This window comes from Marmota marmota, unplaced genomic scaffold (assembly GCF_001458135.2).
Source record: "Marmota marmota marmota unplaced genomic scaffold, marMar, whole genome shotgun sequence".
Classification (NCBI taxonomy): Eukaryota; Metazoa; Chordata; class Mammalia; order Rodentia; family Sciuridae; genus Marmota; species Marmota marmota.
Genome location: NW_026000229.1, coordinates 45,748,448 through 45,755,271, shown reverse-complemented (window position 1 = coordinate 45,755,271; position 6,824 = coordinate 45,748,448). Strand labels below are relative to the sequence as shown.

The 6,824-nt window shown below is 33.2% G+C and overlaps 1 pseudogene; it reads left to right on the top strand.

Moving 5' to 3' along the window:
• LOC107137705 lies at nt 1-945 on the top strand (annotated as a pseudogene).
• The last annotated feature ends 5,879 nt before the right edge of the window (nt 946-6,824 follow it).

Sequence of the window (6,824 nt, the reverse complement as noted above, 5' to 3'; positions counted from 1 at the left end):
ATGAATATGAAGAACAGCTCCACGATATGTGAGTTTGTTTTGTTAGGGCTCACCAGCACTCTGGAACTGGAAATTTTCTCTTTTGCATATTTTTGCTGGCCTATGCAGCAATCATGGCAGGAAACCTTCTCATTGTGATCACTGTGACCTCTGACTCTCACCTTCATTCCACATCAATGTACTTCCCCCTTGAAAACCTCTCCTTTCTGGACATGTCTCTTTCCACCATCATGACCCCTAAGATGGTGACAGATTTCCTCACGGAGAAGAAAACTACTTCCTTGTGGGGCTGTATGGCTCAGATGTTCTTCCTTCCTTTCTTGGGGGGCAGTGAGATGACTCTTATCATAGTTATGGCGGTTGATCGGTACATCTCCATCTGCAAGCCTCTTCACTACACAGCCATCATGAGCCAGCCGCAGGGTGCTGGTGGGCTCTGTGCTGCTATCCTGGGCTGTTAGCTTGGTGCACACCATGAGCCAGATGGTCTTCACTGTCACCCTGCCCTTCTGTGGCCCCAACATAGTGGACGACATATTTTGTGACCTTCCCCTGGTAATAAAGCTTGCCTGCACTGAGACCTATGTTCTGGAGTTGCTGGTAATTGCTGACAGAGGCCTCCTGTCCTTCATCTGCTTCATACTCTTGCTTATTTCCTACTCTGTCATTCTGGTAACTGTGAGACATGGAGCCTCTGGTGGGCTCTCCAGAGCTCTGTCCACACTGTCTGCTCACATCACCGTGGTCACTCTGTTCTTTGGGCCCTGCATCTTCATTTACACTTGGTCGTTCAGTAGTCTTTCAGTGGATAAATTTCTTTCTGTGTTTTATTCAGTCATTGCACCCTTACTGAACCCCATTATTTATACACTGAGGAATCAGGAGATGAAATCAGCCATGAACAGACTGAGGACTCAACACACTAGCTCCATACACACCTTCTAAACAACAGCCATGGAGATGAAGGGTTTTGTGGAAAAGCCACATAAATTACATGTCAGAATAGGTTGGCCTGAAACGGTTCCTTGTAGGTTTTTAAATATTTTACAAAATGTCCCATTGTTGTATTTCTAAAATATATGTAGTTTTATTGAAAGAAAAATTACTTTCATTGAAATCTATTTCAGATATGCATTAGTAAATTGGTTTTTTAATATAATAAGTACTGTGATTGAAAATGTGGCTCATTAACTATATTTAGAAATCTAGTAGTTACTGAGAAGAAAGAAAAACTGAATTTCTATACTTTAAATCAAGGATCTTTCAGCTCCATTCTATAGATTATTAAAGAGAGTCAAGTTTATGTGAATTCTTCTGAGCCCCAGGCGTGGACATATACATTTACATTTTGGGGGATCCTAATAAGTCAAAAGATTATTTTGCAACAGGGTAAACAAGTTGTTTTTATGACTGAACAGAAGCAGATATCAATTGGTATCCACTCATATAAGAATGCACTTTTTCCTTAACAGAGATTACAGCTAATGAGTGTGTCATTGCACATTTTGTCTTATCTTTCATTCATGTTTGTGTTCAGATTTACATCATGCATCTTTCTAAAAACAAGTAGGAACATTACTTAGTGTTCGTCCCCTGAACAAAGAAAAACTAAAGTAGCCCCCATGGAATCCTGGAATTTATACTGTGAAAAAACAGGATTAGGAAAGCTGATAAATTTGCCTATAGAAACCCTAAATTTGGAATGAATAGACCATCCATGACCGCTTGAAGATGCATATATAAGGCTAGGATCATAATTGACCCTCAGCTAAATGCACTAGAATTTGATATATTACTTTTTTCTTTCTAAATTTATTCTCTCTTATGCTATGTTTATATTATGATTAACTCCAAAATTGTTTACTATTGTCCCCCAAATAATGCTTACTTGTCATACCAATGTAGTGATTTAACTTGCATAAGTGCCATTCAGTTTTCTTTCTTCTCAAAACCATCAATATGGTAATTCTAGAGAGAATTCATTAATTCAAAGTATTGTTATTTTTTCATCATATAAATCAAACTCAATTTAACCAACTGTGCCTTAATTAATAACTAAGGTACCTTCAATTTCCTAATAATACAAGCATTTTCATGATTAATATCTTTATACCCTCTCTGCATGTAAACCTGTGTAAAAATTTCTGTAGTATAAACACCCAGGGAAGAAAATAATTAATTTCACTAACAGCTACAGATTATTACCTACTTTAACTGCAGAGCCAGAGTTTCCACCAGTCAGTATTCTAAATTTTGTTTTCTATATAATCTAATAGCTTGTTGCTTTATTGCTTTTTCAGATTCCCAGGAATTTTGGAGCCTCCTTCCCATATCCATTAGCTATAAACTTCAGTTTCTTGCTCTTTTATGATCTTCATTCACTTAATGGGTTTTCTTTACTTTTCTTATTGATTGGAATGATATAGATCTGCACAGTAAAATAAAGTAGCTATTACCATATATGGATAGGTAAGCATAAATTTAAATTATTTTTCTTAGAAATTGAAAATTTAGCTCTTCACATACATTGGTCTTATGTCCAACATCCGCATGTAAATAGTTGTTACCAGATCCAACAGGTATAGAGTATTTCCACCATCATAGAAAGTTATTTTTGAAAGCAGGGGTTTTATTGATTTTATATACTACAAATAACTTTTGACTTTGCTGTCTGTTTAGTTTCCTCCTAGTATCTTTCATTAGACAGCTGTTTTTCACTATTTATATCTTCATATTTACTCAAATGTTACTTTCTCTTTACTTTTAAAGTTTTGTTTATAGATGTTCTTTCCCAGCAACAGATTGCCAAGATATTCTTCAACATTTTCTTTTATTATTATTGTTTCATTGTTTGCATTTTGTGATTAAAAGTTTCTGTAGTCCACCTTTCTATGGAAGGAGAGACTCAATTTTTTACCTCCTTTTACTAAATGACTGTTCCCAGCAATATTTCCAATTTAATCTTCTCTTCCTCCATTGCTTTCAATGGGCAGCATAGAACTGTACCACAATATGGCTCTGTGTGTATGTCAGCTCATGTATAGATTTATGATCCAAGTTTTCTGTTTAGTTTCATAGATGTCTTTTGTTTTACCTTCATTATTTTGGGACAATCACTTTGTATATGGTTTAACATTTAGTGGATGTGATCCCTCTCTTCATTTTCCTATTCAAAGTTGAATTAGAAAAGCATGAATCTTTATCTATGTTAGTTTTACTAAGATTAGTTTAAGACAAGCTAAATTTTTTATTAAGTATGTATATTTAAGATAACATTGACATTTGTGTTATGCTGTGTTATCCTGCATATGATCATAGGCATGAAAAATTCTTTTGTTTATTTGAATTGCAGTTTATGATCTGTAAGAGTTTTGATTTTCCCCTGTAATGCCCTCTGTTATTATCGATTTGTATATATATCATTTTTTCTTTAAGGTAAATAAAGAAATTCATATTTGTTATAATCAAATAACAATATAAATTGGGAACAATTAATTAAAGAAAAAAATTGGGGGGGGGGGTTACCAAGGATGGAACCTGGGGCACTCAACCAATGAGCCACATCCCCAGTCCTATTTTGTATTTTATTTAGAGACAGGGTCTCACTGAGTTGTTTGTGAGTTTAAAAGTGATTTCAAAACTCACAATCCTCCTGTATTAGCCTCCTGAGCCATTGAGATTATAGGCATGTGTCACAGCACTCAACTAAACATATTTTTAAAATGAGTGCATGCTACTCCAGTTTTTTTACATGAAACCCTAACACATGATAGATTGTAGACTGACGGTTGTCTGTGGAGGGAGGATATGTGAAAGTACTGAAAGAATGTTATCTAAGAACAACTGAGCTTTGGGGGCTAAGGCACAAGTCATTATTTACATGGTGGTGGTCTTTTTATGGCTGTATGCATGTATCCACACTCATCAAACTGTACATCTTAAATATGAGCCCTGTCTCATATATCAATGTACTATAATAAATTTGGTTTTAAATTTAAGAAGTCAAAATAAATATATTTAGAACTCATATCACACCTTTCAGCATATGACCGCTCTGGCAATTGTAAATAAAATTTGAATTAAATGTGATACTTATTGTGCTTATTGTCCCAGTGAATAAAGTTTAAAATATTCACTGATTTTAACATTGGGCTGATTTACATGATTTTTTACTTATCTCCCTTTTCTGACTTCAAGAGGATACAACACTTGGTATCACTCTTATAATAAGACCTGAAGAGTTATCCAGGTAATTATTTCCATACTTGTGTTCTGAGCATAAAATGGGTTAATTTCCCCCAAGGGATGGCTTCAGGTGGTGAATATAGGTCATGCTGAGGGAGAGCACCTCCGTAGACACTATCTCCACCCATAAATGGATGTAACACAAGCACACTTCAGAAGACAGAATCTGCTCTAAGAGAAAAGTGTCTTGTAAGTCATCTGATTTCTTTGATTTTCTTTAAGATAATTCTTAAAATATTTTCATGCCTTTATTTTAAAGATCCATGCTACACATGTTGGGAAGAATGGCTTCATTAGCTTCTGGAAAATTTCAAAATTGAATCTACAAATTTTCTCTTCCTACCTGTTCCTAGTAGAACTTCTATGGAGTTAACAAGAGTAAACACAACTGTAATATGCCTTGCCGCAGAGATGCTCTCAGATCCAGGTAGGAAGAGCATAGTCGTTTCCCCATGAATCAACATGAACAGATTCTAGCAAACCTTGTTCAAGTAGTCCCTGACTTTTAAGAGGATAAAATTATTTTATTATCAAAGAATGCATAGTATATGATGATATCTCTTATCATAAAGAAAAAAGTAAGCACACAGAAACATTATAAACCTGGTTATTACAAAATATGATTAAACTAACAACCTAAGAATAAAGAGTATAATTATGAACTATAGAATATAACTGCATATTTCACCTGTAGGTATCACAGAATTAATTAAACCATCTAAGTCTGATATATACATGCAAAAATGCAAATATTAAGTAATAAATCTGTTGTGTGTAATTATTCACCAACATTTTCAAAAATAATAGTTACAAAACTTATTTTTAAGTAGCTATATGAGTTTTTATGGGTCAGTTGTTTCTCTCAAATATGCATAGTTATCTTTTAGTAAATAACTACCTCAAACATATATGCAATAGTATTTGTGACACTAATGTCTATGTAATTTATTCCATGGAGTATAAAAATATCTTTTGAAAATCTAGCCCAGAAAATATTCTGTAAAAAGAAACTAAATTTTTGGTTAAAAGTTCCATTTGTTCAAATTTTGCAATGGGCATAAATCAATTGGTTGTAATATTGATTTATTTTCCTTAGAAATTTGGTAAATCTCTATGACAGAGTATAATGTCTATATGCAACTTATGAGACTATTATCAGATATCTCCTTTTCCTTAGCAAATTTTTGTTTGATTTTGCAATGTTTTTTCTTTCTTTTTTTAATCTGTACTTCTGAGTCCTCAGTAAAAGAGAAGGGAAATATAGTCACACTAAGGTAATGGATTTTGTTACTCCCCTGCTCTCCCTTGTCCAAACTTGACATTTTAAAGACTAGAAAAAGATGAGAAAAATAATACCAAGAAATAATCATGGCAGAGGGAAATTATTGTCCCATCATCCAGCATGAGAAGTATTCTTATTTGCTAAGACATCAAGCTAAGCAATATTGGTGTTTACTACTGAAGTTTTAATTTTACATTCATTCAGCACTAACATTCCAAAGGTGCAATTTACTTACACATGTATGCACATGCAATTTATTCCCAATTTATATACACACACACATTTATATATATATATATATATATATATATATATATATATATATATATAGCAATAAAACAGTTATAACTATTATATGTATATACAAACATATATATGTACGTATATGTGTATATATACATATATAGACAGATGGAAAAATAGAGGGAGAGAGAGAAAAATTAGAAGAAAGGAGAGAGAGATTTGCATTTTTGATGGTCAAGAAACTAATATTTAAAAGCCTATGATTTTCTAGCACCCACTTATAAAATTTAAGGCAAATGTTTTGTCTTGCTAACGTTAAGATATCTGGAACATTCAGAGCTCATTATATTTGAATCTAAGTTTGAGTTTCCATCCACTTTGGTTGATCCACTTCTATGTGACTCTATAGTAAACATATTTTTTCCTAACCCATTCACTTTACTAAATACATTCTATCCTCTGATAGATTTTAAATGCTAATAAATTTTATGTCTGGTTTTGTATCCAAATCATATGCCAAATTTTTATTATATGGCCCTCAATTCAGCTTCTCCCATGAAGGGTGGCTGAGGAAGTCTTTTAGAAAGAGAAGTAAAATTTTAATTTTATCATTTTTGAAGAGGAAATTTTATCAGGACTTAAAATCATTAAACATAGGACATAGAAACAGTAAGAGAATGTCAAATCATTTGTACTGGGTTGCAATATCAGTTCTCCTTTATCTTCCCCAGTATAATTTAATTTTTATTTATTTATTTATTTATTTATTTATTTATTTATTTATTTATTTATTTTTTCCTGCAAATTATTATTTTTATTATTGGTTGTTCAAAACATTACAGAGCTCTTGACATATCATATTTCATACATTAGATTCAAGTGGGTTATGAACTCCCATTTTTACCCCAAATACAGATTGCAGAATCACATCGGTTACACATCCACATTTTTACATAATGCCATATTAGTTACTGTTGTATTCTGCTACCTTTCCTATCCTCAAGTATCCCCCCTCCCCTCCCCTCCCATCTTCTCTCTCTACCCCATCTACTGT